General features: G+C 42.2%; 2 long non-coding RNA genes across 2 annotated transcripts; one reads left to right on the top strand and one right to left on the bottom strand.

Annotated features, from left to right (window-relative positions):
* Window positions 1-4,600: 4,600 nt before the first annotated feature.
* LOC311209167 lies at window positions 4,601-14,347 on the bottom strand. Its single transcript, XR_014618378.1, has 3 exons — window positions 14,199-14,347; window positions 9,285-9,367; window positions 4,601-7,247 (listed from the first exon to the last, which is right to left on the bottom strand). It is a non-coding gene; the product is annotated as an uncharacterized lncRNA (long non-coding RNA).
* Window positions 14,348-16,078: 1,731 nt separating this feature from the next.
* On the top strand, window positions 16,079-25,419 carry LOC311222025. Its single transcript, XR_014619337.1, has 4 exons — window positions 16,079-16,196; window positions 17,174-17,344; window positions 22,170-22,252; window positions 24,290-25,419. It is a non-coding gene; the product is annotated as an uncharacterized lncRNA (long non-coding RNA).
* Window positions 25,420-26,791: the final 1,372 nt, after the last annotated feature.

Consider the following 26,791-nt stretch of genomic DNA (forward strand, 5'->3'; position numbering starts at 1 on the left):
AGGAGGTCCTAAGGATGTATTCTCTCGGGATGGTATCTCCCCTGACGGTGGTATCTTCCCTAACATCCCCTCTCTCTTAGGCCAATTTATATTATTTTCTATCTTTTAGGTGGAGCTTGAGTGGCTCTAGTCAAGCATCTCAGTTGTGCTTGGTGAAAAGTTCTCCCGTCTCCGTTTAAAGTAATAGGCTCCGAGAAATTCAGAGCGCATGCTCAGTGAGGGGTGGTCGCACCTTGGAGGCGGGTAGCTTTTGGGATAGAGGTGTGTTTTGGTATTATACTGATATTAATGAGCAAAAAGTACACTAGGGTACAGCATTTGTTAAAACATGACAGGTCCTCGGCGCAGGGTAGCAAAAAGTTCAGCTTATCACTTGGTGTCCGGTGGGTCAGGAGCCGGAGATCCCGGGTTCCAAAGATGTCTACTGTGGATTAGGACCCGTCGATCCTGAATGCCAAGGAGCATCTCTCGACCAAACATGATCCGGAGAAGAGAGTCCAAGTGTTCAAAAATCTGAACTGGTGTCTCGTCGACAGGCGAACCCGATGTTATCGAACAGCGTCCGGTGTTTCGGGGGCCAGCAACCCAGGGTCCAAAGAAGCTCTCATGTACTTTTTGACGGATCCATCACTGGGTTCCGAAGTTTTATTCTGACCCCGTGGTATACCGGGTCAAGACCTACTTGAGAATGTCTTCGGACACAGCGATCACTACCTCTCGACTTTCCGGAGACCGTACTCGGGTCTCGGTATAGCCGACACACCTGCCTACCGTGACTCTCTTGCGATCCTGGTTTAGCCGGCAACCGACCCATCGGAGGCTGTCTTCTGACCCCGGGATAGCCGGCTACTTCCCACAGGAGGCCGTCTTCTTACCCCGTAATTGCGGATAGCCATACCAGAGCCACCCGAGATCCGACCCTGACTGCAGTGCGGCTAGCAAACACTTTGTTCGGGAGCTGAGCCCAGGGGCTTGGTACGGACGGCCGCCGCTCCGGAGAGGGTAGAACACCCGGAACATTACATTGTTCCATACCCAGCTAAATTAGCCAGCTAAGTTCCTAAACATGCTTTCTCACAAACGACCTTGTCCCCTGCTCACCACCTTTGGGTTTTTCCAACTAAAAGAAAAGTTTCTGTTGTAACTTCACAATTTGAGTGAAAAACAATATGTGTAGCTCAGAAGATTATACTGGTTCTCTCTCGGCGTAGAATATTTGCATTGTGCCAAATGCTAGTAGATATTTACATATATTTTCCGTGCTCTGTGATAGCTTAATATATGCAGATTTTCAGACCTGCGTCCTCTTGTGTTAGAGATAAAAACCATAAATGATGGAGAAATTGCGTTGTGACTGTGTCTTAGGCTGTTAATTTTTTTTTCAGTTTTTTTAATGTAGGTATTTGAGTACATTCGTTAGCGTGTTTCTGACAATTGTACTTAAATACATACATATTTTCTCCACCTTCCTCTTTGAGGAGAGGGGGATTGAGTTGTGGTGGAGTTTGGCTGCCCACCCGAGTAAAACTGCCACAGATGGTCAAGCGCCACCCTAACAGGAGTTTTTGTACTGCCTGGAGTTATTGACGCTGATTATGAAGGGATCATGCAAGCCATGGCACGCACTCCCTTGCCACCATGACCGCAGTGCGGCTAGCAAACACTTCGTCCGGGACCCCGCGATCCCCGGCTCCTGGCCCACCGGAGACCATCGTTGGAACTCGGGATCGACTGGTTCAGATCCACAGTAAACCCTCTTCTGACCCCGGGATCTCCGGCTCCAACTACCGGAGGCCTACTTCTGCCCCCGGGATCCCTGGCTCCCGGCCCTCCGGAGACTGTATTCGGGACTCGGTATCGCCCGTTCCCCAGCCTACCGTGACTATCTTGCTGCCCCGGTTGAGCCGGCGACCGACCCATCGGAGACCGCGTTGGGAACCCGGGATCGCCGGCTGCTTCCCACCGGAGGCCGTCTTCTTACCCAGTAATTTTGGAGTCCCGACCAACGGGAGACTATCTTTGCAACCCGGGATTGCCGGCTCCGGACTCACCGCAGACCGCGTTTGGAACGCGTGATTACCGGCTCCTGACCTACCAGAGACCATGTTCGGAACGCGGGATTGCCGGCTCCCGACCTACCGGAGAATAGCTTCTATCCCCGGGATCGCGTGCTGCCGAACCTCCGGAGACTGTGTTCGGGACTCGGTATCGCCCGTTCCCCATCCAACCGTGACTATCTTGCGGCCCCGGCTTAGCCGGCAAGCGTCCCACCGGAGACCATCTACGGAAAGGCATTCCCTCTCATATGGCAGCACAACCTTACCCATAACCATCCCGGGTTCCGAAGACGGTCTCCGATGGGTCAGTTGCTGGCAGCTTGTCCTGCAATATGAGATGGAATGCCTTGCCAGGCCCCATCCCCACAAATACGGAATACTCTGGTTGGCAAGGCCAAGGGTGCATTTGAAGCCCTCGGTATACTAGGTGTCGTGTAATTGCATCATTCTGATTCATTCTGGTATACAGATAGACTAGCCATTGTGTTGACTCTTGTGATATTTTTCTCAGTATAATTGAATTTTAGGCAGGCAAGTGCTTTAATACTCCGTAAGATGTCTAGCTGCTGAGGCTCTAACAGGGCTATCAGCAAGTAGGCAATCCAATCATACCAGTTGTTCGTTGCCTCCCTAGAGGTGTTTCTCGTATTAGAGGCGTTCCACCTCGTCGCTATTCCTGTACAGTTGACCGAAGTTGTAAGCTCCTTATCTGATAGCGGAATCCCGACCAAGCAGGTGGTGAATGGATTGTCTGCGCTGGCCATCGAGAGACATGTGGTCCTGTCCCGTCACGCTTGCGAGGGTGACCCAAACGTTTCGTCTGGGCTGTATTGCGACCCATGCGGCGCTGGAAGTGCAGAGGTGGAGGAGGGTTGTGGTCCCAGCCAAGGCTGCACACCACAGGCTGCTGCTCATCATGGTCCGTGTTCAGTGGAAATACAAGCACGCCCTTGCCCTCATGTTAGCAGCTGGTACGGTCCTTCCCACCACACCCCATCCCCCAGTATCCAAGTTTCGCAGCATCACCCTTGCTTTTCCTGTTTTAACTGACGTTACTCCTGACTCCATTGTCATAAGATGCTTAATAATGGCTGGTACATCTTCGCGTTGAAATGATAGTGTTATATGAGATTCCTAACATAGATTAGCTAGTCTGTCCTATGGTGTCTCTTGAGTCCCCCCTTTTTTTTTGCTAGCAGGTTCTTTGCTGTGCGAAGGACTTGTTCTACTGCGGCTTGTACTGTGGGTGAGTGTGGCATGCCTGTCTTGTGAGTGATACCCAGAGTGTGAAAAAATGACGTTGTAGAGTGGCTGACATATGCAGGGCCGTTATCTGTTTTTCTTTCTTTTGGGATACCAGGGGTAGCAACAGGGGTAGCAACAGGGGTAGCTGCATGAAAGTGTGCTTGGACATGGTGGCTAGTCTCGCCTGCCGTTGCCGTGGACCAGATTGCATGTGAAAAGCACTCGTGAACATATTTTAACCTTCCGAATTCGGGAATGTTAGTAATGTCGGTTTGCAAAATCCGGACGGAGGAGAGGTCCGTGGGATTGACGGGAGTCAGTGGGCCTGACTTCTGTTGACAATCAGGACAGGTTTGAAATATAAGTTTTGCCTCCGTTATAGGGAGGACAAATTGTCTGGATAATACATTCGCTTGCTGGTGAAAGAATTGGTGGGACAAACGAGCCTGAGATAGTGCATTTGTTACCGGGACTTGCAATGCTATGTGAGCTAGCTGATCAGCTCAGGCATTCCCTTCCATGAAAGAACCCTGTAAGGTGATATGCCTCCTAATATGAATTATGCAGTATGGATGGCTCGACGCTTGAATTTTGCAAATAGTGTCTCATTCTGAATGTGCCTGATTTGAGATCGTTCAATTCGTTGTACCAATCCCACCGCATAAAGTGAATCTAACACAAAATTAACTGGGACCTGATGCCATTATTTAAATGCCATTATTATGGCACGTAATTCCACTATCTGGGGGAACCTAGAATGCTCTGTAGTGTATGATGGCACTGGCCTTCTTGTTCCCATGTAACAACAGCTTATCCTGTTTGCCCTGAACAATCAGTTTGTCCTTGGAGAGGGTGGCATCTCTATAAGGTATTAACCTCGAGTAGCACACTATTATAAAAGGTGAACATTTTATGAGCTGGCAGGTGTATATCTGGTTGACCACCAAAGCCCGACAGGGCTGCCTGTAGCTCAAGGCTATTCTGGCGGCATCAGTCAAGGTAGTCCTTAACTATCGGAATAACAACGCTTTTTGGCTCCTCTCCGGCTATCTCTACAGTTCGCTCTCTGCCTTTCTTAATTAGGGCCGCAAACATTTCAATGTGGTGTGACGTTAAAGGGTATAGCTGATTAATCTTTTTGGGCCCGGTCGGATTCAGGGTACTGAACTATCACAATCACAGATTTCACCAATTTGATTTCATCAGCCGTTAGGGGTCCAGTCGGATATTCACCAATAACGCATTAACCGTTAGGGGTCTGGTTGGATTCAGAACACTGAACTATCACGGTCCCGGATTCACCAATAATGTATAACCATCCTTACCCTAGTTGCACTTAATGAGAGCAATGACAATGCAATCAAGTGTGATTTATTACAGCAACAGGTACATAGGTTCTTTGGGTTGCCGACGAAAGCGACTGTCTGCAAAAGCAAGCTAGCATGGACGAAATACACAGGTGTTACAGGTGCGCAGCCTGGTAATTAACACGTTGAAAGGCTCAAAGACTCTAGAAGGATTTATAACCAAATGTTCAAATCTCACCCAAAGGCGTCCCAATGGGGGACAAGAGAGGCTCAGCCCGTCGACTGGTCCCAGGAGTCAGGAGGTCCTAAGGATGTATTCTCTCGGGATGGTATCTCCCCTGACGGTGGTATCTTCCCTAACATCCCCTCTCTCTTAGGCCAATTTATATTATTTTCTATCTTTTAGGTGGAGCTTGAGTGGCTCTAGTCAAGCATCTCAGTTGTGCTTGGTGAAAAGTTCTCCCGTCTCCGTTTAAAGTAATAGGCTCCGAGAAATTCAGAGCGCATGCTCAGTGAGGGGTGGTCGCACCTTGGAGGCGGGTAGCTTTTGGGATAGAGGTGTGTTTTGGTATTATACTGATATTATAATGAGCAAAAAGTACACTAGGGTACAGCATTTGTTAAAACATGACAGGTCCTCGGCGCAGGGTAGCAAAAAGTTCAGCTTATCGGTCTCGGTGTGCGCAAGAACAATTGAGTCCCCACCTGGTTACAGAGCCTCGCCGTGGTGTCTCCACTCCACTCTACGCTCCGTACTGTTCCTTAGAGCTGGCACAGCAGGTTTTCCCAGCGCGATAGCCTCTAAGGTTGGAAGCCTAGGGAACTCTCAGGTAATGCAGTTATGCCCTACCCTGAAAGCCTCTTCAATGCCGTACATTTTCTTTAAAATGTGAATGTTAATTTTATTTCCCTAGTTACCTCAGGCAATTACACCACGTGTGGGTCGCAAATGTCTTAGTAGGTTGATAAGGCAAGTACAGCCATTCTAGTAGCGATAGTGGATCTGCTGCAGTGGGATCCCATTGTGCGATGATCGCTAAGTGTTGCTCGTCCTGGTTGCGTATATAGAGTTGAATGGTAAGTCTTCCACACATTGTTGGGCTGAATTTTTTCCTCAACATTGCTTAAAGCCATTGTGGCCGCATTAGTCATCTTTTGGGGCGCAATAACGTCCACGTCCCCGTTCAAACAATGGTGCTAAGGTTTGATTATCAATGCCGCAGAACATTTGTATCCAATTTATATTTCCTAAAAGCTTCTCTACATCATTCAGCGTGCAGACTTCCATTGCGATGGCTACATTTTGGGGATGAATACTCTGTTGCAATATCTTCCAGCCTCAGTATTTCCAAAGTGCCTCTACCTGGATTTTTCTTCTGGAGCGATTTGTAGCCCTCTGTTTTGCAACTGCTGCTGTAGAAGAGACAGCACTTGCGCTAAGCTCTCTGATGAGCTGGACAGCAATATGTCGTCCATATAGTGAGAAATGTACACATGAGGGAATTGCCTTCGCACAGGGTGCAAAGCTTCTGCAACGTATAGTTGGGCAATTTTTCATCCCTTGGGGTAGTAAAGTGCAATGATATCTGTCCATAGGGTCACTCCTGTTGAGCTTAGAAGTCTTGGCTCTTGTCCATCCGTAGGACCAGTTTCTGACAGTTTCTTAAGATAGGCTCACACTCTTATCAAGAGACTAACCTTGGTAAGGGGCCCAAGGCTTCTTGCTTTAATTAATTTGCAGAATGCACACTAGTTGGCAAAGACACTAAGTAGCATCCACTAGTTTGATACCGTCAGCGCTCTATCTCTATTTGCTAAGATTCTCCTAACTCCCTCTCTCAGTCAGACATGGTATGTGACATCAGGTTACAGGTTAATTTGAAAATGTCCAAATATAACAAGATCATGACACTGATGGACAGGTTTTTGTGACTCAGTTTGTGGAATAAATAAGTCTAGGTTTTCCATAGTCCTACCTCTACATCTTCCCCGATTAAAAAAAGTATTTTGATGCTGTTCCACCCTATCTGATTTTTAAGGAGCCTGAGCTCTCAGGTGGATGAATAATTTTAAGAGTACAAAATGGTTAAAATACTATGCTTGTGATGTGACTGAATGTTTTATACCAGCCTTGCAAAGAGCTAAATGATTTCAGGAATTGTACTGGTGTGGAGAATCTAGTTTCTTGTATAAAACAAGCATTGTTACTCAAGCCACAAGCATCTAGTAACGAAGAAATAGAATCACGGTAGGACTATGCCAGTCCTATGCCAGAGATTTGTTATGAAACTGCTTGAAAGAGAAGAGTACTTAGCTTTTTGACGCTAAAAAGGGATTCATAGCATAGATTAGAGGGAGGAGACTTGAAACACTTCGTACTTTAGCATGATAATAACAAAAACAACACTTTAAGCATACCTATATGACAAGATCTTCATAATGCAACAACAGGGCAACATCCATTTATGCACATTACTAAATTGATAGCAATAGATCAAGAGCACCATCTACTTATTATCTGAAGTGACCTACGATACCAGCACGTGGTTTGTGCTATCACCCTGGTCAACATACTTTCTCCTTGAGCAGTAATTCCAGCTGCCTTAATGTCGTTGTCTGGCAACCTTGGCTGTTTGATCTGAAAACACAGAAAAAGTGTAGATGAACGTGAACCACAATAGTACTGTTGAAGACCACTGTAGGGACACGAATGGGGGAGCTTTGGCTTGGCATGCAAAGAACTACAAATGCAAGAAAGTGGCTTGATCCTACCTTCGTTCTAGCTGTTCCTCACAACTTTGCACTGCTCGTAAACAAAATGACTACTTTGGATCCCTGAGCAGAACAGAGATGTGGCAGCTGTCCCTCTTCTACCAGTGTGATGACTTAGTGTAGAATATTTCTTGTTCAAGGATATATCTATACGTATATGCTGCTGTATTTGGCCCTTGGAATGATACAAGAGTCCCAAGGTCAAGAAAGCTATAGTGCTAGTTCTCCCTTCTAGTTATAGTGCTAATTCTCTCTCATCAAGTGTCCCTCAGAACTATAAACATGCCTCCTCCCCTTCTCTCCAAGCACAAATGAAATCTATTTGTACCTGTTGGTCACCAGTAACTTTGAAAATTTGAAAAATCTTTTTGAAAATAAATTAATAATAATAATAAAAAAAAGATGTATTACCTTGCTTTAATTCCATTTCCTCATCCCATTGACTTGCAACAGGCCAGCCAAGTCTACTTTCTACAGCTGGCTCTACATGTGCAAAATTCTAATCTCTGCATATTTGTCTTCGGTTTCAGCCTTAAGTAACTGGTTCTGAAAAGCTTTGCACAATGTTATTCATATCTGGTTTTGTGGCATGGAGTCCTGAAAGCTAACTTTTGCCATATTTTCAGCCTCTGAATTCAGTGGAATTGCTCGAGTTTTAAACAGGAAAAGTAAGTATCTCATAATTCATCCCATCATAACTTCTGGAAAACAGCACCTGTACTGCCCTCCAGTGGTGGAAGTATTGCTCGAGTTTTAAACAGGAAAAGTAAGTATCTCATGATTCATCCATTCATAACTTCTGGAAAACAGCACCTGTACTGCCCTCCAGTGGTGGAAGTATAGATACGTTTCTGATAGCTTTCACAATCCTACCGTTATGTTTACTTCTCTACACTGCACACAGTTTCAGAAAAGATCTCTAGGTGGCCAAAAAACAAATCTTTAATGATCTATTCCAAATGTTAGTGAGTTTAAAAGGAAATCAAGAGTAACATCTTATTCTCCTTGAATGTTAGAGGAAAATCCAACCCTAAGTGTATAAAAAGATTTACCAATTTACTATGTCCCATGTAATAAAGAAAAGATTAAACTTTTATTCCAGAAAAGACCCCACATTTGTTATTTAATTAGTTTTCACTAATTAATTAGGATTTTTAAGCTCCTCTGTCTCTCTAGGAAAAAGTCCCTCCTTTTTTTTCTACTTTTCTTTTGCTGCTCCTCTTCTTCCTCCTGCCTCCTTTCAAAGTCTTAATCCTATTTTTGTATCCCTGGTATTACACGCCTTCATTCTTTCTTTGTCTGAGAGTTTTCTTAGCTTTGCACTTGCTGGGAATAAAGTTGGACTGGAATTTACAAAAATTTTTTTGGAGGAAGAACAATTTCCTTGCAGATCCCTTTTCAAAATTACATTCTTTATATTTCACTGGGGGGGAGTAGCAAGGGGTGGTGGTGAAAAAATATTAGTGCTCCACTAATAAAGCTGCTGTGAGAGCACCTTTCTTTTTTATAATATTTTTGTTATTATTTTTATGTAGAATAAGGAGCTACCTTTCATTTTTGAATCCTTATGAAACTGCATTGACTATGATTTCTTTAATACACAATAATTTACAATGTTAATTTAGTTAACAGGCTGATTAGTGCCAAAGACTCATATTTTCCCAGTAGCAGATCAGTGGCTTAGAAGACCATTCCTTTCCCTTTAGCAATTAGTCAACATTCCTATGGCAACTATGTCAATTACATATACAAGAAAAACATTTCTAGAAAAGAACTAATTGTATGTCTACCTTACTAGATGCTCACATCAGCAGCTAGACCCTGCTTTGAGAGCTAGAAAACTCACAAGTGATTTGTGACTAGAAGTCAGGAGCAATTTGACTGCATAATATGGAACACTTACCTTTTTAGCACGCTGCAACTTTCTGCAACTTTAGTGAACAGGAAGTCAAGATAGGGCACAGTAACTTTGCCAATACTTGGAATCTATATTTCAAAATACATAGATCAGTACATGCATAAATACATGAGTAAGTGCTATAGTGATACCAGATATTTTTAAATACTTCATTTGCATTACTAATTTATTCTTTTCCTTAAGAAAAATAAGTATCTTATAATTGTGCTTTTGTTCTGTATATTTTGCATGACTGCTTCTCAGCAAGTTGTCTACAATTAAGCAGAGCTTGGTAACCCTCTCCCTCCAACATGAAAGTCCGCAAGTCTTTTCATAGTATGAAATAGAGATTTCTCAAGTCTCTAGCGCTTATCTTCCATGTGCGTATATGAAAGCATATTCATTCTCATCAGCACCTTCTCTTGATCCAAAATAGTATTTAAAGTGTTTCAGGTGCATATGTCATCCTAATGGCTTTTTAGGGACTATATCATCAAAGAATTTAACATCAAGCTTAGCCGAAATGTGCTTAGCCTTTTACAGACTGATTGGTTTAATGTGGGTGAGGTGAGCTGTTATGTTTACATTTTAAACTACAAAAAACAAAGCAGACAGACTGGGGGTGGGGAAGATTACAGTTTCCTACATTTTCAATACAAAAATTTAGGTGCGCAATAACACTGGTGCAGATTGTGCATGAGAATCCTCCCCATTTTTCAATGTGTCAGTTACATTACCATATAAATGCCCAACACTCCTTCAAGTCCTACCTCTGCCTATGGCTTATAAATTCACAAGTGTGAGAAGTGTGCTGAGAACCCCTCCCCCCACCACCATTGAGACAAAAAGCAGCTGGTACATCTCGGAGTTCACAACTTAATCTATGCACACTCATAACACTGCATGTTTGTGACTAAGCTTTGAGTAGTGTCCTTGTTTTTAATTGCAAAATCTGGTAGTAAATGGCAACTTTTTCAACTAGAGTGACAAGCCACAGATAAAGAACAAAATTTTAGAATTTAGTTCATATTACTTTTGCAAGTTCTCTATTACTTTCACTTCAGCTACTCATATAAGATTTCAACCATATCTAACATCTTTTAAATAATATTTGTCTTGAATCTGCTCCCATTGAAACATAGGGAAATTTTGCACCTAAGAAGTAGGAAGTGTCCCTAAATTATTATAAACAGCAATGACTTAGCATACCTCTGCCAGCTCAGCATCAAATTGAGCTTCTGTTAGACAGATTAGAAAGATTTCAATCACACTCCTGAATTCATCCTTTCTGACTGTTAGGGTCTGAGCAACATCAAGCATTTAAAATGTTTTTTTTCACTTCATCTTCTTTTACGTCTTCTTGCACGTCTTTTGAAGTAAGATCTGCCCAAAGTCCCAGGAGAATAATGTAGGATCTGGGACAGAACTCACAGACATAGCTGTAAAATATATTAGGTAATCATATTCTCCTAAGCCTGGCAAAGTCACACCTTTTTTCTGAGAATTCAACACAATCAGTTTATTTGCAGATACATAAGCAAATCAGCTGCTGCTTGTCCACTTATCTGAAGGCAGTAAATAAACAAACACAATTGTAATGGCTTACTAAGAGATCTTTCATCCCTGAAAGTACAGTCTTCTGTTTTTGTTTGTTTTCCAACAGAATAAAAATGTTTCTGGACATTTCTATTATGAAATCATCATATTCTAAGAAAATCATCAGATTCCATGGTCTGTCTTTCTGCAGCTACAACCAAAATAGTAAGGGTTTAAAACTTAAGTTTTAAAAGTTAAAAATCTATAAAGTACAACACATAGGTGTGTCCTGCCATCTCAGACATGATCGCTTTGCCCTGTATTTTGTTTGGTTACTGAGATTTGGGTACACCTATCACATACTAGTGGGTTTAGCATTTGTTGTTCATATGTGGAGCCTACAGTCAACATGTATATTAGTGCACATCAGCCTCTTTCCTTCAAAAAACAGGCCAAGCAACAGAATGAGTAGATGTACAGTGCAGCACAGCTTACAGAGATACCTTGTGTTACACCTCCCATTCTTGCTGGGCCTGAATGAGAACTACACAAGGCCCAGAAGGTTTTGCCTGTTTCTTTTGGATTCATGAGCCAAGTTCAGCCACAGCTGTGAGCATTTAATTACCTCCCAGTTGAATCAATGGAGGTTCTGTGCACAAATCTAAACCTAGAGGCCAGCTCATATGCATTTATGTTTTTTTTCCAAAGTTTAATCTAGGATCTGCCATTAAACAAAACATAACTGCCTTCAAAAGAAGATTTGTTTACAAGAAGCAAGATGGCAAAATACAGCTTCTTGTTATTTACAGCTTTGATGCAGTTTTATGGGATTTTTTTTAATGCTCATCCCTTTCTTGCACAGAAAGGATACAGTCTTGTACGTTTCGACTCCAAGACTTTTTGACACAAGAAGGTATTCAAATGCACACCGGATACAGCTTTGGTGAATTCAACAGAGCTGTCACAGCTTACCCCTGCTGTGACTAACCCTAAATCTTAAGCTGTATGGCAAGGAGAAGAAGAAAAGTGACATGAGCCATGATGGAGGAAGCTTTGAATGATAATAATTAAAAATTACTTGCAAGAGGAATGTCCACTTTGGGATTAACAGCAAATTCATACTTGATTGGCACAAACTATAAATCTTAGTACTCCAGAAAATGAATTTTCAGTGGTAAGTGTACAGTCATTAAAAATGAGTTCCCAAACAACAAGACGTATCGAGTATGGTAATATGATTTAACTGGCAACAGCGAACTTGCAGTGATTTCAGAATATAAATGAGACAATAGTCCAAGGAACCAATGAACTTCAGAGAAGGGAATAAAATTAAGACCCTCTCCCTACAAACAGGTGGAATAAGTGTGGGGTGGGGTGAGAAGAGACAATGCTTCCTCTTCCACCCTCAGTTAAAAAAAAATAAAAATAAAAAAGAAAATCTGGATCTAATGTCTACAGGATCCAGCGAATATGGCATACTTGTGTGGGGTGACTTCTTTCAAAGTGCTGAAGGAACTGTGTCCCAAATGCCAAATGGCACAAGTGTTCCTTGGCTATTGCAGCTTGCTACACTAAAATGCACCACTGACTCTGATGCAAATACGGCAGAAAGCACTGAGTGAACAAGGCTACCTATGAGTTACAAAGATTTTGTCCTCTAAATCAAAACCCTTTTATTGTTCAGAGTCCCAGGACTATGAAAATTTAGATTTCAGTAGAAATCTGCAGCTGATTTAATTGAATGCTGCTTGCTGCCACACAACAATGCTCTGTTTTGCGTAGACTGAGGTCCTGAGGTAATTGTGATTCCTTGACAGGAAGAGCGTAAGTTACTGAAGTCTTCTGCATTTGTCACTCTGGCCATGACTTGGTTTAAAACAGAATCATCAGAATAAAACAGAATATAGGACATGAAAGGAAGCAGCGTGGCCGGCAACAACAATGATAGGAAAACACATATATATATATATATATATATATATATATACACACACGCACATTACGTACATATAAATATATTCTTGACACAAGACCTAATTCACTGATGTTTTGACTGAGGCAGTATCTGGTACCACTGCAGAGGTTTTGGACACTTTTCATCTGGTTGCTACTAGTCAGCAAGATCTCTCTCCTACACTACCACTTACAAATATGCAGTTTAGTCTACCACTCTAGTGAGCTATTCTAGTGTCCAAATAACAGAGAATTTTATCAGTAAGTCTTCTTAGCCCTCATCTTGAAGTGCATATTAATGCATATTACAGCATTCTCAAAGTCTTAAAAAGCAAACAAAAAACAATAACCTTTTAGTTAAAGCCTGCTATTCTATTAAACAGTTCAGTTGCTTAGATGTTTAGACTTTTAGGCTTTTGCATGTCAAAAATGCATGTACCAGACACCAGTTCATTACACAAATTACTCTGTCTTATGAAAAGCTATTATGAATTTTCCACACCAGAAAATCTGAGGCAAACTATACTGTAAGTATAAACAGAAAAGCTAACCCGGAATATAACAATCAGAGAGTGCAGCATGGCATATTCAACAGTTTCATAAGCGTGGCTCACTGGTGACCTGCTAGGCAATGTTAGTCTGTATCTGCTCTGTGCAACCACACAGCTCAAACAGTATTTGCAGTTACAACAGTATTTGCAGTTGCAAGCTGTTATGTGAGCTCCTGTCAGAAGTTCTGAGAACTGACGATGTTCTAATGCTCAAAGTTTTGAGAGCTGTTGCTCTGTGGCACATTCTGACATGAAGAATCTGTCTTTGCCTGTTTCTGATGTATTTTACATGCTACTGTGTCCAGTTTTGGCATCTACAGCGGCTAGTTACAGGCCCCACTGTACAAGACAGATAGTGAAGAGTCCAACACAGAGCCACAAAGATGACTGAGGAACTGAAGCATCTCTCCTATGAAGAAAGGCTTATAAGAGCTAGGACTGTTCAGCCTAGAAGAGAGAAGGCTCGGCGGAATCTCAGTGTGTACAAATACCTGAAGGAAGGTTGCAAAGAGGACAGAGCCAGACTCTTTTCTGTGGTGCCCAGTGCCAGGACAAGAGGCAGTGGGCACAAACTGGAAGACAGGAGGGTCCCTCTGAATATCAGCAACCCCTCTGTGCTGTGTGGGTGACAGAGCACTGGCGCAGGTTGCCCAGAGAAGTCATGCAGTCTCCTCCTTGAAGACCTTCAGAAGCCACCACGTGGTCCTGGGCAGCCTGTTCTGGGTGGCCCTGCTGGAGCAGGGGATTGGGCCAGGTGATCTCCAGAGGTCTCTTCCACCCTCAACTGTTCTGTGGTTCATCTGCTTAACAGTCTTTAAATCACACATACTATCAAGTACAGCCTGTCTCATGCAGCAGACCACAGGGTGATTCTACTTACATAGTTCTCCCAATTCGACACTTCAAAGGAAGTGTTTTAGAAGTCTGAGGTCACGTTTTCCTTTTGGCACATATAAGTTAGAAGTGTGCTTTCTTCCCAAATAGAATGACAGAGTACAATATATTTCTTCCTCTTTCTGTCATGCACCAATCAACCAATCGCACCTTGCTCCTGCCATTCAGTTAACACAGTATAGAAATCAAATATTAGCAATGGGAATTCTGTGACTTCTGTAGCTTCTCAAAAACTTAGCATGCTATGTACAAAGTAAGACACAATGTACGGATTCTCCGTAAAATTAAAAAAAAATAGAGCAGACATTACAAGGCAAAGTGGATCTCAGAAGATAGCTGTGCTAATTTTAACGCCAACACAAAAATTACTCTGGGAGCAAAAATGTAAAGAAGTGTGCGAATTAGCGGCCCTGGGTAACACAGAATGGCAGCCTGGCGACCCCCTCCGGGTAGTCGGGATGCCACAGTTGATGGGGACTGAGCCATTACTTGAACGCAGGGTCCAGTGCCACCTGCACCCCCGCTGTCACCTAAAAGCACCCGTCCTTCCACCCGCCCTGCCACTGGCTGCTGCGTTTCTCAGGTTTGAGCGCCCGCCCGCACGCCCCAGTCGCTGCCATGTTCCGCCTGCTGCTGCGCCCAGGCTCAGCCCCCCCCCCCCCCCGGGCCCCCACGCGCCGCCGACTGCCGCCGCTCACCCCCCTTCTCCTCCCCCCCCGGCGGTCCTCTGAAAAGGGCAGCCACAGATCTCAGCAGTGCAAACAAGAAACTCAATAAATCCCAGCAGCTGAAAAAAACTTTTCAAAGGATGTGGTGATGTAGGGGTTTCATTCCACATTGGAATTTCATCAGTATCTCTACCTGTCTGTGTCAAGTGGTGTGGATATGACTGCGGTTCTCTGCAAACTTGGTTTCAGTGAATCCTCACTGCAATCTAAAAGGGCTGCTGGTACACGAACAAAGCGTCAGGCAACTGAGGTGATATGGGTGACCCATTCGCCGATAGACTAGAGCTGATTGATACGGCAGTGCACTAAATGTAACCAGGCTAGAATAAGAGGAAGCGGGAACCAATCGGAAGAAGTTGTTAGGCTCGGACAGGCCTATAGAGAGCTACACGTGATCAACAGGAATGCACCAATCAGAAGCCTGTAACTATGCCTGCTAGCCACATGCAGCGTGTGTAGCTGGCTCAGAAGATACATAATGTCTTGCATTGGAAAAATAAAGGGTCTCCAGTTCTCGACAATCCTGGAATTCGTGTTGTCATTCCCTTCAAATGATGGCCCCGGTGTGAAAAGGGGTAGAGCAACGCTGCACAAGCGTCCAGAGGGAACCTAGCTGAACGAATCAAGCTTGTGCTGGACTGCAGTTTTAACTGCAGGACATCACCTGAAGGACAGGTGAGCAGCTGGGCATTAACAATGGGAGCAAATCTTTCAGCAGCAGCAGAAGCTATAGTAAAATGATTAACAAAACTATGAATGAAAGCCAGGGATCCCAGGCTCAGAAGATAGCTGTGCTAATTTTATTTGGAACTCGATCCCGAGTTCCAAACATGGTCTCCGGTGAGTCCGGAGCCAGCAATCCCGGGTTGCAAAGATAGTCTCTGTTTGGTCAGGACTCCGCAATTACGGGGTAATGAGACGGCCTCCGGTGGGTAGGAGCCGGCGATCCCGGGTTCCGAAGACGCTCTCCGATGGGTCAGTTGCTGGCAGCTTGTCCTGCAATATGAGATGGAATGCCTTGCCAGGCCCCATCTCCACAAATATGGAATACTCTGGTTGGCAAGGCCAAGGGTGCATTTGAAGCTCTCGGTATACTAGGTGTCGTGTAATTGCATCATTCTGATTCATTCTGGTATACAGATAGACTAGCATGTTGACTCTTGTGATATTTTTCTCAGTATAACTGAATTTTAGGCAGGCAAGTGCTTTAATACTCCGTAAGATGTCTAGCTCCTGAGGCTCTAACACGGCTATCAGTAAGTAGGCAATCCAACCATACCAGTTGCATGCTTAGGTACTTAGCTGGCTAATTTAGCTGGGTAAGGAACAATGTAATGTTTCCCTTTTGTTAAACATTGCCATCTGTATCGCTGCCACACAAATTATTCGTTCTGGAGCAAACAATTTGTGAATAGCATATGCCAACAGAAATGTTCGTGTACCAGCAGCCCTTTTAGATTGCAGTGAGGATTCACTGAAACCAAGTTTGCAGAGAACCGCAGTCATATCCACACCACTTGACACAGACAGGTAGAGATACTGATGAAATTCCAATGTGGAATGAAACCCCTACATCACCACATCCTTTGAAAAGTTTTTTTCAGCTGCTGGGATTTATTGAGTTTCTTGTTTGCACTGCTGAGATCTGTGGCTGCCCTTTTCAGAGGACCGCCGGGGGGGGAGGAGAAGGGGGGTGAGCGGCGGCAGTCGGCGGCGCGTGGGGGCCCGGGGGGGGGGGGGGCTGAGCCTGGGCGCAGCAGCAGGCGGAACATGGCAGCGACTGGGGCGTGCGGGCGGGCGCTCAAACCTGAGAAACGCAGCAGCCAGTGGCAGGGCGGGTGGAAGGACGGGTGCTTTTAGGTGACAGCGGGGGTGCAGGTGGCACTGGACCCTGCGTTCAAGTAATGGCTCAGTCCCCATCAACTGTGGCATCCCGACTACCCGGAGGGGGTCGCCAGGCTGCCATTCTGTGTTACCCAGGGCCGCTAATTCGCACACTTCTTTACATTTTTGCTCCCAGAGTAATTTTTGTGTTGGCGTTAAAATTAGCACAGCTATCTTCTGAGATCCACTTTGCCTTGTAATGTCTGCTCTATTTTTTTTTAATTTTACGGAGAATCCGTACATTGTGTCTTACTTTGTACATAGCATGCTAAGTTTTTGAGAAGCTACAGAAGTCACAGAATTCCCATTGCTAATATTTGATTTCTATACTGTGTTAACTGAATGGCAGGAGCAAGGTGCGATTGGTTGATTGGTGCATGACAGAAAGAGGAAGAAATATATTGTACTCTGTCATTCTATTTGGGAAGAAAGCACACTTCTAACTTATATGTGCCAAAAGGAAAACGTGACCTCAGACTTCTAAAACACTTCCTTTGAAGTGTCGAATTGGGAGAACTATGTAAGTAGAATCACCCTGTGGTCTGCTGCATGAGACAGGCTGTACTTGATAGTATGTGTGATTTAAAGACTGTTAAGCAGATGAACCACAGAACAGTTGAGGGTGGAAGAGACCTCTGGAGATCACCTGGCCCAATCCCCTGCTCCAGCAGGGCCACCCAGAACAGGCTGCCCAGGACCACGTGGTGGCTTCTGAAGGTCTTCAAGGAGGAGACTGCATGACTTCTCTGGGCAACCTGCGCCAGTGCTCTGTCACCCACACAGCACAGAGGGGTTGCTGATATTCAGAGGGACCCTCCTGTCTTCCAGTTTGTGCCCACTGCCTCTTGTCCTGGCACTGGGCACCACAGAAAAGAGTCTGGCTCTGTCCTCTTTGCAACCTTCCTTCAGGTATTTGTACACACTGAGATTCCGCCGAGCCTTCTCTCTTCTAGGCTGAACAGTCCTAGCTCTTATAAGCCTTTCTTCATAGGAGAGATGCTTCAGTTCCTCAGTCATCTTTGTGGCTCTGTGTTGGACTCTTCACTATCTGTCTTGTACAGTGGGGCCTGTAACTAGCCGCTGTAGATGCCAAAACTGGACACAGTAGCATGTAAAATACATCAGAAACAGGCAAAGACAGATTCTTCATGTCAGAATGTGCCACAGAGCAACAGCTCTCAAAACTTTGAGCATTAGAACATCGTCAGTTCTCAGAACTTCTGACAGGAGCTCACATAACAGCTTGCAACTGCAAATACTGTTGTAACTGCAAATACTGTTTGAGCTGTGTGGTTGCACAGAGCAGATACAGACTAACATTGCCTAGCAGGTCACCAGTGAGCCACGCTTATGAAACTGTTGAATATGCCATGCTGCACTCTCTGATTGTTATATTCCGGGTTAGCTTTTCTGTTTATACTTACAGTATAGTTTGCCTCAGATTTTCTGGTGTGGAAAATTCATAATAGCTTTTCATAAGACAGAGTAATTTGTGTAATGAACTGGTGTCTGGTACATGCATTTTTGACATGCAAAAGCCTAAAAGTCTAAACATCTAAGCAACTGAACTGTTTAATAGAATAGCAGGCTTTAACTAAAAGGTTATTGTTTTTTGTTTGCTTTTTAAGACTTTGAGAATGCTGTAATATGCATTAATATGCACTTCAAGATGAGGGCTAAGAAGACTTACTGATAAAATTCTCTGTTATTTGGACACTAGAATAGCTCACTAGAGTGGTAGACTAAACTGCATATTTGTAAGTGGTAGTGTAGGAGAGAGATCTTGCTGACTAGTAGCAACCAGATGAAAAGTGTCCAAAACCTCTGCAGTGGTACCAGATACTGCCTCAGTCAAAACATCAGTGAATTAGGTCTTGTGTCAAGAATATATTTATATGTACGTAATGTGCGTGTGTATATATATATATATATATATATATATGTGTTTTCCTATCATTGTTGTTGCCGGCCACGCTGCTTCCTTTCATGTCCTATATTCTGTTTTATTCTGATGATTCTGTTTTAAACCAAGTCATGGCCAGAGTGACAAATGCAGAAGACTTCAGTAACTTACGCTCTTCCTGTCAAGGAATCACAATTACCTCAGGACCTCAGTCTACGCAAAACAGAGCATTGTTGTGTGGCAGCAAGCAGCATTCAATTAAATCAGCTGCAGATTTCTACTGAAATCTAAATTTTCATAGTCCTGGGACTCTGAACAATAAAAGGGTTTTGATTTAGAGGACAAAATCTTTGTAACTCATAGGTAGCCTTGTTCACTCAGTGCTTTCTGCCGTATTTGCATCAGAGTCAGTGGTGCATTTTAGTGTAGCAAGCTGCAATAGCCAAGGAACACTTGTGCCATTTGGCATTTGGGACACAGTTCCTTCAGCACTTTGAAAGAAGTCACCCCACACAAGTATGCCATATTCGCTGGATCCTGTAGACATTAGATCCAGATTTTCTTTTTTATTTTTATTTTTTTTTAACTGAGGGTGGAAGAGGAAGCATTGTCTCTTCTCACCCCACCCCACACTTATTCCACCTGTTTGTAGGGAGAGGGTCTTAATTTTATTCCCTTCTCTGAAGTTCATTGGTTCCTTGGACTATTGTCTCATTTATATTCTGAAATCACTGCAAGTTCGCTGTTGCCAGTTAAATCATATTACCATACTCGATACGTCTTGTTGTTTGGGAACTCATTTTTAATGACTGTACACTTACCACTGAAAATTCATTTTCTGGAGTACTAAGATTTATAGTTTGTGCCAATCAAGTATGAATTTGCTGTTAATCCCAAAGTGGACATTCCTCTTGCAAGTAATTTTTAATTATTATCATTCAAAGCTTCCTCCATCATGGCTCATGTCACTTTTCTTCTTCTCCTTGCCATACAGCTTAAGATTTAGGGTTAGTCACAGCAGGGGTAAGCTGTGACAGCTCTGTTGAATTCACCAAAGCTGTATCCGGTGTGCATTTGAATACCTTCTTGTGTCAAAAAGTCTTGGAGTCGAAACGTACAAGACTGTATCCTTTCTGTGCAAGAAAGGGATGAGCATTAAAAAAAATCCCATAAAACTGCATCAAAGCTGTAAATAACAAGAAGCTGTATTTTGCCATCTTGCTTCTTGTAAACAAATCTTCTTTTGAAGGCAGTTATGTTTTGTTTAATGGCAGATCCTAGATTAAACTTTGGAAAAAAAACATAAATGCATATGAGCTGGCCTCTAGGTTTAGATTTGTGCACAGAACCTCCATTGATTCAACTGGGAGGTAATTAAATGCTCACAGCTGTGGCTGAACTTGGCTCATGAATCCAAAAGAAACAGGCAAAACCTTCTGGGCCTTGTGTAGTTCTCATTCAGGCCCAGCAAGAATGGGAGGTGTAACACAAGGTATCTCTGTAAGCTGTGCTGCACTGTACATCTACTCATTCTGTTGCTTGGCCTGTTTTTTGAAGGAAAGAGGCTGATGTGCACTAATATACATGTTGACTGTAGGCTCCACATATGAACAACAAATGCTAAACCCACTAGTATGTGATAGGTGTACCCAAATCTCAGTAACCAAACAAAATACAGGGCAAAGCGATCATGTCTGAGATGGCAGGACACACCTATGTGTTGTACTTTATAGATTTTTAACTTTTAAAACTTAAGTTTTAAACCCTTACTATTTTGGTTGTAGCTGCAGAAAGACAGACCATGGAATCTGATGATTTTCTTAGAATATGATGATTTCATAATAGAAATGTCCAGAAACATTTTTATTCTGTTGGAAAACAAACAAAAACAGAAGACTGTACTTTCAGGGATGAAAGATCTCTTAGTAAGCCATTACAATTGTGTTTGTTTATTTACTGCCTTCAGATAAGTGGACAAGCAGCAGCTGATTTGCTTATGTATCTGCAAATAAACTGATTGTGTTGAATTCTCAGAAAAAAGGTGTGACTTTGCCAGGCTTAGGAGAATATGATTACCTAATATATTTTACAGCTATGTCTGTGAGTTCTGTCCCAGATCCTACATTATTCTCCTGGGACTTTGGGCAGATCTTACTTCAAAAGACGTGCAAGAAGACGTAAAAGAAGATGAAGTGAAAAAAAACATTTTAAATGCTTGATGTTGCTCAGACCCTAACAGTCAGAAAGGATGAATTCAGGAGTGTGATTGAAATCTTTCTAATCTGTCTAACAGAAGCTCAATTTGATGCTGAGCTGGCAGAGGTATGCTAAGTCATTGCTGTTTATAATAATTTAGGGACACTTCCTACTTCTTAGGTGCAAAATTTCCCTATGTTTCAATGGGAGCAGATTCAAGACAAATATTATTTAAAAGATGTTAGATATGGTTGAAATCTTATATGAGTAGCTGAAGTGAAAGTAATAGAGAACTTGCAAAAGTAATATGAACTAAATTCTAAAATTTTGTTCTTTATCTGTGGCTTGTCACTCTAGTTGAAAAAGTTGCCATTTACTACCAGATTTTGCAATTAAAAACAAGGACACTACTCAAAGCTTAGTCACAAACATGCAGTGTTATGAGTGTGCATAGATTAAGTTGTGAACTCCGAGATGTACCAGCTGCTTTTTGTCTCAATGGTGGTGGGGGGAGGGGTTCTCAGCACACTTCTCACACTTGTGAATTTATAAGCCATAGGCAGAGGTAGGACTTGAAGGAGTGTTGGGCATTTATATGGTAATGTAACTGACACATTGAAAAATGGGGAGGATTCTCATGCACAATCTGCACCAGTGTTATTGCGCACCTAAATTTTTGTATTGAAAATGTAGGAAACTGTAATCTTCCCCACCCCCAGTCTGTCTGCTTTGTTTTTTGTAGTTTAAAATGTAAACATAACAGCTCACCTCACCCACATTAAACCAATCAGTCTGTAAAAGGCTAAGCACATTTCGGCTAAGCTTGATGTTAAATTCTTTGATGATATAGTCCCTAAAAAGCCATTAGGATGACATATGCACCTGAAACACTTTAAATACTATTTTGGATCAAGAGAAGGTGCTGATGAGAATGAATATGCTTTCATATACGCACATGGAAGATAAGCGCTAGAGACTTGAGAAATCTCTATTTCATACTATGAAAAGACTTGCGGACTTTCATGTTGGAGGGAGAGGGTTACCAAGCTCTGCTTAATTGTAGACAACTTGCTGAGAAGCAGTCATGCAAAATATACAGAACAAAAGCACAATTATAAGATACTTATTTTTCTTAAGGAAAAGAATAAATTAGTAATGCAAATGAAGTATTTAAAAATATCTGGTATCACTATAGCACTTACTCATGTATTTATGCATGTACTGATCTATGTATTTTGAAATATAGATTCCAAGTATTGGCAAAGTTACTGTGCCCTATCTTGACTTCCTGTTCACTAAAGTTGCAGAAAGTTGCAGCGTGCTAAAAAGGTAAGTGTTCCATATTATGCAGTCAAATTGCTCCTGACTTCTAGTCACAAATCACTTGTGAGTTTTCTAGCTCTCAAAGCAGGGTCTAGCTGCTGATGTGAGCATCTAGTAAGGTAGACATACAATTAGTTCTTTTCTAGAAATGTTTTTCTTGTATATGTAATTGACATAGTTGCCATAGGAATGTTGACTAATTGCTAAAGGGAAAGGAATGGTCTTCTAAGCCACTGATCTGCTACTGGGAAAATATGAGTCTTTGGCACTAATCAGCCTGTTAACTAAATTAACATTGTAAATTATTGTGTATTAAAGAAATCATAGTCAATGCAGTTTCATAAGGATTCAAAAATGAAAGGTAGCTCCTTATTCTACATAAAAATAATAACAAAAATATTATAAAAAAGAAAGGTGCTCTCACAGCAGCTTTATTAGTGGAGCACTAATATTTTTTCACCACCACCCCTTGCTACTCCCCCCCAGTGAAATATAAAGAATGTAATTTTGAAAAGGGATCTGCAAGGAAATTGTTCTTCCTCCAAAAAAATTTTTGTAAATTCCAGTCCAACTTTATTCCCAGCAAGTGCAAAGCTAAGAAAACTCTCAGACAAAGAAAGAATGAAGGCGTGTAATACCAGGGATACAAAAATAGGATTAAGACTTTGAAAGGAGGCAGGAGGAAGAAGAGGAGCAGCAAAAGAAAAGTAGAAAAAAAAGGAGGGACTTTTTCCTAGAGAGAAAGAGGAGCTTAAAAATCCTAATTAATTAGTGAAAACTAATTAAATAACAAATGTGGGGTCTTTTCTGGAATAAAAGTTTAATCTTTTCTTTATTACATGGGACATAGTAAATTGGTAAATCTTTTTATACACTTAGGGTTGGATTTTCCTCTAACATTCAAGGAGAATAAGATGTTACTCTTGATTTCCTTTTAAACTCACTAACATTTGGAATAGATCATTAAAGATTTGTTTTTTGGCCACCTAGAGATCTTTTCTGAAACTGTGTGCAGTGTAGAGAAGTAAGCATAACGGTAGGATTGTGAAAGCTATCAGAAACGTATCTATACTTCCACCACTGGAGGGCAGTACAGGTGCTGTTTTCCAGAAGTTATGAATGGATGAATCATGAGATACTTACTTTTCCTGTTTAAAACTCGAGCAATACTTCCACCACTGGAGGGCAGTACAGGTGCTGTTTTCCAGAAGTTATGATGGGATGAATTATGAGATACTTACTTTTCCTGTTTAAAACTCGAGCAATTCCACTGAATTCAGAGGCTGAAAATATGGCAAAAGTTAGCTTTCAGGACTCCATGCCACAAAACCAGATATGAATAACATTGTGCAAAGCTTTTCAGAACCAGTTACTTAAGGCTGAAACCGAAGACAAATATGCAGAGATTAGAATTTTGCACATGTAGAGCCAGCTGTAGAAAGTAGACTTGGCTGGCCTGTTGCAAGTCAATGGGATGAGGAAATGGAATTAAAGCAAGGTAATACATCTTTTTTTTATTATTATTATTAATTTATTTTCAAAAAGATTTTTCAAATTTTCAAAGTTACTGGTGACCAACAGGTACAAATAGATTTCATTTGTGCTTGGAGAGAAGGGGAGGAGGCATGTTTATAGTTCTGAGGGACACTTGATGAGAGAGAATTAGCACTATAACTAGAAGGGAGAACTAGCACTATAGCTTTCTTGACCTTGGGACTCTTGTATCATTCCAAGGGCCAAATACAGCAGCATATACGTATAGATATATCCTTGAACAAGAAATATTCTACACTAAGTCATCACACTGGTAGAAGAGGGACAGCTGCCACATCTCTGTTCTGCTCAGGGATCCAAAGTAGTCATTTTGTTTACGAGCAGTGCAAAGTTGTGAGGAACAGCTAGAACGAAGGTAGGATCAAGCCACTTTCTTGCATTTGTAGTTCTTTGCATGCCAAGCCAAAGCTCCCCCATTCGTGTCCCTACAGTGGTCTTCAACAGTACTATTGTGGTTCACGTTCATCTACACTTTTTCTGTGTTTTCAGATCAAACAGCCAAGGTTGCCAGACAACGACATTAAGGCAGCTGGAATTACTGCTCAAGGAGAAAGTATGTTGACCAGGGTGATAGCACAAACCACGTGCTGGTATCGTAGGTCACTTCAGATAATAAGTAGATGGTGCTCTTGATCTATTGCTATCAATTTAGTAATGTGCATAAATGGATGTTGCCCTGTTGTTGCATTATGAAGATCTTGTCATATAGGTATGCTTAAAGTGTTGTTTTTGTTATTATCATGCTAAAGTACGAAGTGTTTCAAGTCTCCTCCCTCTAATCTATGCTATGAATCCCTTTTTAGCGTCAAAAAGCTAAGTACTCTTCTCTTTCAAGCAGTCTCATAACAAATCTCTGGCATAGGACTGGCATAGTCCTACCGTGATTCTATTTCTTCGTTACTAGATGCTTGTGGCTTGAGTAACAATGCTTGTTTTATACAAGAAACTAGATTCTCCACACCAGTACAATTCCTGAAATCATTTAGCTCTTTGCAAGGCTGGTATAAAACATTCAGTCACATCACAAGCATAGTATTTTAACCATTTTGTACTCTTAAAATTATTCATCCACCTGAGAGCTCAGGCTCCTTAAAAATCAGATAGGGTGGAACAGCATCAAAATACTTTTTTTAATCGGGGAAGATGTAGAGGTAGGACTATGGAAAACCTAGACTTATTTATTCCACAAACTGAGTCACAAAAACCTGTCCATCAGTGTCATGATCTTGTTATATTTGGACATTTTCAAATTAACCTGTAACCTGATGTCACATACCATGTCTGACTGAGAGAGGGAGTTAGGAGAATCTTAGAAAATAGTGATAGAGCGCTGACGGTATCAAAATAGTGGATGCTACTTAGTGTCTTTGCCAACTAGTGTGCATTCTGCAAATTAATTAAAGCAAGAAGCCTTGGGCCCCTTACCAAGGTTAGTCTCTTGATAAGAGTGTGAGCCTATCTTAAGAAACTGTCAGAAACTGGTCCTACGGATGGACAAGAGCCAAGAAGCAACTGAGTCTGCGCAAAAACAAGAGGTCAACTAGCGGTGACGAGGAAGAGTCACCAACCTTCATCCCCACGACCGCCAGCAACCACCACCAGGAGACAATGTGCAACTGCAGAGGGGAGGAGCTTATGGAAATGACTTCTTGAACTAATTTTAATATGAAGTGGGGATAGGTTATGCCTATGTATAGGCACATTGTGAAACTTCATACATATGTAACACTTTACTGCATATAACCATGGTAAGTTGCCACATTAGGTGTGCATGACTTTGGTGGGACTACCGCCCATGTTGCCCAGCACTGAATAAACAAACCTACTTTACAATCTTACTGTTTGTGGAGTGTGTTTTCCACAAGTCAAAACCACCATCCTTATCAGTCTCTGTTAATATGTCAACCTGTACATCATAGCAGCTGAGGAGGCAGCACACATTTGTGTCTGCTGTCACTCCTCTATGGTGGCCATTTCTAGCAGGGAGGCAGAGGGCAGCTGGAGGTTGTGGCTTCTAAAATTGCTCTATGTGCATTGCCAGGGTTTGTCATCTGTGCACAGGGAGAACTCCAGCAAAAGTTGTTGCATGGCATAACAATTCTACTCACTGATCAAGTGGCAAAATCCAGAAAAACAACTCTGGCAGTTTGTTACAAGAATCTCATCTAGGTCCCTGCATTAGCAGGGAGTACAGAGGCTTCTCCTCCCTTTTCTCTACTCCACTGGTTTAAACAGCTTCACTGTTTCTGAAGTCAGTTTATAGTATAGAGTCCTAAGCTACTAAAAAAACAGTAATTCCCACACACTGCAGTCATAAAGTACAGAGAATCACCCTGCATTTTCATACACTTTTCTTGCATTCATGTATTCTTGCAAGTCCACACAGCTCAGATGTTATCAAGACACTGGATATTATACACACCTGTGTATAAGTTGAGCCTGATATCTGAAAAGAGGCTTTGTTCCAGTCTGCCTACACAATCTGCCATCATTCTTCCATCTTTGCGAAGGATAATTTATATACAGATAAACTAGAACAGAGTGGAATTGGAGTTGTTGACGTCCTAGCCACTCCCTGAAGAGAGAACAGCAATTTTCACTGAAGTAGGACTCAGCATTTGAGGTCTAAACCACATTATGCTGACATCTGTCCAAGTTCTGTTTTTCAATGAAGGCATTCATTTTTGCAGACACCCTTTCCATCATCACAATAAAGCACATAATTGGTTGCAATTATTTGTCTTATCTATTTGATACACATATACAACACCACATGTAGCAGAAATACTCATCTGCATGTTTCGTAATTCAGACACTAGGGAACACCAGTCTGCAGATCCTGTGGTAAAGAAGAATGCGTTATTTAGTGATCACACTGACAGGATGTGACAGGATGTATTGAGATTACACATAATCATTTCTGTACTGTGTCCTTTCCATGGGTGTGGTCCTTGGGTTTGGGATGTTTTGTTAATATTATTTGATTTAGCT

Source organism: Netta rufina, assembly GCF_964035555.1.
Source record: "Netta rufina genome assembly, chromosome: 1".
Lineage (NCBI taxonomy): Eukaryota > Metazoa > Chordata > Aves > Anseriformes > Anatidae > Netta > Netta rufina.